This window comes from Formica exsecta, unplaced genomic scaffold (assembly GCF_003651465.1).
Source record: "Formica exsecta isolate Colony F162 unplaced genomic scaffold, ASM365146v1 scaffold237, whole genome shotgun sequence".
Lineage (NCBI taxonomy): Eukaryota > Metazoa > Arthropoda > Insecta > Hymenoptera > Formicidae > Formica > Formica exsecta.
The window spans coordinates 447264-452456 of record NW_021849649.1 but is presented as its reverse complement, the minus strand read 5'-3'; positions in this window follow the sequence as shown (position 1 = coordinate 452456).

The window sequence follows — 5193 nt, the reverse complement described above, 5'->3', positions numbered from 1 at the left end:
ACTTACTTAGCAAAAACACGATGACGCTCACAAATAACGAGAGCGGATGTTGATAAGAACACACTATATATGCCGCGAAGGCTATATACAAAAAAAATATTATAATTTTATTTATAATAAGCTTAAAAAAGAATTCTTTAACGCGCTCGACGAACAAGATCACATATAACTTAATTATCTGAATACTTTACATTATTAGTTTAAATTATTATTTTAAATTATTATTTTAAATTATTCCCTACTATCAAAGAATTTTTATAGCGAACAAAATTCAAATATTATCAATATAAATATCAATTATTTAATTAAAATATTCGTCTTATTTATAAGCGAGTCTTACATTAGGTTTAGGCGTTTTAAGGCTTCGGTTTGTTTGGATATTGTATGTGTGTTGATGTATATGTAAGAATAAAAAAAAAAAAGAAAAATGTATTTAAAAAATGTGCATAAATGTCACATATTGTCGTCAATCTAATTATTTTAACATAGTTATATTTTTGAAAATGTGTTTGACATTGCCGTGTTCTTGGAATGCACGATGACGAATATCGATCAAATGCGGAATCTAGTTTGATCTGAATCTCGTTCTGGACAAGAATACATTAATTTATATATCGATGCTTGATATGCACTATGATGCGGAATGCAATCCCAATCAATATAAATTCGATCCGGGACGATTCAATAAAAAGAACAAACATAATACCATCATGCGTTTACTTCCCATTCAGGGAAAACTCGAGCGCATTCGTAAATAAGAGAATCAATTTAATTATGAAAAATTAAAGGTCGACGTATTTCCAAACACATATCAAGTCAGAATGAATCATTAAGTATCGATTTTTTGTATTTTTTAACAGTCTAAATTTATAGGAATTATAAATATCACTGAAATTATTTTAAAATTATTTATATTTCAGAAGCGGAAATTGTATGGTTTGTAATATACTTCAATAACAATATATTTTAAAAATGTTTCTTTTTCCGAAATGCTCTTTTTCTCCATATTATTTTAGAAAATTGTAAAATTTTTCTAAGAACAAAATATTAAACAAAATTAAAATGCTTTTTAGACCAAATTTACAACTATATATGATGATATTATTCTTTGAAAAAGTATTTCGTAATTCTCTACAAAAATTTGTACAATACTTAATCTTGACATATGTTAAAGAGGATTTTAAAATTCAATAATTTTTAAACTACGTTTATAGTATATAGGAAAACATAGTATATAGGTAAGGTAGAAATGATATATATCAACAAAAAATATGACATATCTTTGATATATGACTTTAACATATGACTGTGACATATGACTTTGGCATATATTTAGAAGATGATAATGTTTTAAAGAATTTTGAAAAAAATTTGATTTACACTATCCTTTATTATTCATTAAAAAATTAATAAAGAATGTTGCGCTTATGCAAACAAGCGTGATAGTTTAATTCAATACAAAGTTTGTTTCAATACAAATTTGCATTAATTGCATGTTTACACATTAAAGTCGATGCATGGGCGTACATAAAAAGAGCTTCATTTTTTTCTGCACTTCAAACCCGAGTAAAACAAGAGCTTTGCCTTTTTGTTTTGCCCATGCAATCATCATCAATGACGATTTACGATTCTCGGCTTAGTTTTGTATATATGTATAGTTATATTTTCAATTTAAAATATCACAAAAACTATAAAAGAGCACCATCTAATTTCAGACGTAAATTAGTCAGAAATATACCATCTACAACGTACCTATATGTTGTCAAGATTAAGATGATCTGTGCAACTTTTTGTAAAAAATTACCAAGTATTTTTGCAAAATAAAGTACAAATCTTTTATATCCAATCAGTGTATCTCATCCGTTCATTATTATATATGTATGTATGCACGTATATTGTAGGTATATCGTCTTTTATATCGGCGTTTAAATAAAAAGATTTTTAAGCCGCGCGATATCAAAGACACGTCTACACTTCTCTTTAGTAATTTCTCTTAATATAAGATAAAATAGTTAAAACATATTTAGTATATCTGATCACAAATGATTCACACGGATATATTGGATGATTGCATAAGTTCGTGCCCGATTTTCATAGATGGCATTAAGTTACTGCATGGCGGAGTTCTATTGTTTTCGTGTGGTAATTGTTGCTTACACCGAATAGATGACGTTGTCTTATGTCAATTTAGCGTCAGACATTGTTCAGATAAGTCCATTTGTGCATAAGAGAAATCATTAAAAATGGAGAACGAAAAGGTGCATTTGCGGCATGTAATGTTATATGAATTTCGGAAAGGCGTGAGTGTTGGGATTGCACAAAAAAATATTCAAACCGTTTATTTGGACCGCGCTCCTGCTCTCCGAACAGTCAAAAAGTGGTTTGGCAGATTTCGAAATGGTGATTTCAACATGGAGGATCAACCCCGCTCTGGACGGCCTTCTGGCATTGATGATGACATTGTGCATGCCTTAGTGGAAAGAAACCCAAGGATTACAACTGAGGATATTGCTGAGAGGCTGAACATCGATAATTCAACCGCTTTTCGTCATTTAAAAAAGCTTGGATACGTTTCCAAGCTTGATACATGGGTGCCGCATCTCCTGACTGAAAGGAATAAGCTAAACCGTATGACTGTGGCTCTTTCTCTTCTCGAGCGTAACAAAAAAGAGCCTTTTTTAGATCGAATGGTAACAGGCGATGAAAAGTGGATTCTCTACAAAAACGTACAGCGAAAGAGGACATGGAAAACAGCAGCTGAAGGAGCAGAACCCGTAAGCAAAGGCTGGCTTGCATCCGATGAAGGTGTTGCTGTGTGTTTGGTGGGATCGCAAGGGAATTATTTACTTTGAGCTGCTCCGACGCGGCGAAACAATCACGGTGGACAAGTACTGTGAGCAACTAACTAGACTCGCTGCAGCTATTCGAGAAAAACGTCCGATTTTGGCCAATCGAAAAGGCGTCATCTTCCACCACGACAATGCTAGGCCACACGTCGCTCAACAGACGCTGCGAAAATTGCAGGAGTTGCAATGGGAAATTCTGCAGCACCTGCCATATTCTCCAGATATTGCGCCTTCAGATTTTTATCTGTTCCGGTCTTTGCAGAATAGTTTAAATGGCAAGAATCTCAATTCCGAGGAAGTTGTCGAAAACCACCTTACAAACTTTTTTCAAGAAAAACCAAGTTCTTTCTTCAAAAATGGAATCGACAAGCTTATAGATCGTTGGAAAACCATTGTAGAAAAGAATGGAGACTATATAATTGATTAATAAAAGTGTTATCTCTAAAATATAATCTATTGAAGTTTATATTTAAATCGGGCACGAACTTATGCAATCACCTGATAGTAGCAATTATCGAGTGCATTCCGGCGTGCAACGTATGTGCATACGCTTAACAGACCGTTACAAATATCGTTGGACGGTACGAGAACGCGGCATGAAGAGGGAAGTAAACAAAAGTATACACCTGCACTCGCATGTGTAACGGATTGTGCCGACTAAAATATTGGATTGATACGAGAATTGCGTTAATTGTGTGTATATGTGTGTGTACGTATTTATGCGAAATAAATTATGGATCTGGCATTCTGACGGCACGTAGCAAAATGCAGACGGGGCGTGCCATCACGTATCGCTAATTATTCGCGGAAATTTATGAATCCTCTTCGCCGGCGGATTATTTTCGATTTTCTAACTTTAACGCACCACCTTCTTCCGTCTTTCGTCGCACCTGTTCGAGCTCTGTTTCCAAATTATCTTTGCGTGTCTCGAATTTGACGAAACGTATCCATTCGATCTCTTGGTGAACTTAATGCAGGACAAGAACGTTACAGACATTCAATGTTAGAAATCTCTTTTACAGAACACAAATATTTTATATCTGAGGAATCATTCGATTTCTATCCTGTGTCTTAAATGATGACCGTTTCTTCGTAATAACCACGAAGCGTAACCGAGAAATTCGAGCAAGACGCGGCGATGGCTGACTAAACCACGCAATTTCTACTTTGTACGCATTTTGACGAGCGTGAGTCTCGTCGCGCCTCTCCTCGTGCCTCTCGTGCGTTCACCTTAAATTACGATACCGGCAGTCTGTCCCTCCCTTCTCTTCTCCTCTCTCATCGGATTAGGCATCGGGTAACCGATTGTAAATACGGGGGAGCCAGGACGCGGAAAAGGGGAATTGAAGTTTGCCGAGGTTGTAAGAGGAGACGCTGGTAAATATCTTCCTGCCTTCCTTCTACGGTTCCTTTCAACGCAGTCACCGGTCGACCCAATCCACATCGTCGTTCCTAGGAACCGATCCGATCCGTTGGGCCGCAAACACGCCCGCGTTTCGAAAACGTAGCGTCTTAGCATCGGTGATTCTCCCCTGTGCTTCTCGGGATGCTTAATTTAATAAGATGACTGTATTTTTCTTAATTCACATAGAGTATCGAACATTACGAGTGTCGCTCTAGCGGACGTCTGAATTTACTGGATATACATCGTGGCATCTTGCTAATAATTCGCAATGTTTTTCGTACGCGTAAAGTATCGTCATCGATTAATTAGAAAATTAATTTTTTCGAGAGTTTGGTTTCTGCGATGTCACTGTTGAATGACAAGCGCTTGATCGCGGCATTATATCGTGTACCTGTATTATTAGAATTATCTACATAACGTTACGACGTTCGTATTACGACGCGTTTTACATGAGACAGGTTACGCTTATCGAATTCATTATTTTAGATCCTTTCGCGGCATTTTCCGTGAAAATCTTTCTTCGCCGTAAAGAATTAAATTGCCATCTCTGACAACACGAAGCAAATCCGCGAGCGCAAAGCGTGGAATCGTCGGTCGAAGACATCGCTGACTGGTGACTGGCGAAAAGTAGCCGGATTGCAGAGGAATTGCCGAGAGTTCGCGGCATATCGTCGCGCGTTTCTCGAATGGCTGCTTCGGTTGCTTTCTCGTAAGACGATTACGTGAAAGGAAAGAGAAAAAAAGAAAGAATTGAAAATGTCAAGTTGAAAAGTGGAGCTCCGTGACCGGTGCGAGCGGACGGTGGAGGGTTAGAAGAGCATATTGAAAGAGGCATATAAAAGGAGCACGAGTGCCGAAGAAGGAAAAATCCCCGCGGGCGGAGACGAGGGTGGATGGAAGGAGGAACGAGCATCCTCGAAGAGACAAAACGAGCCGTTGAAG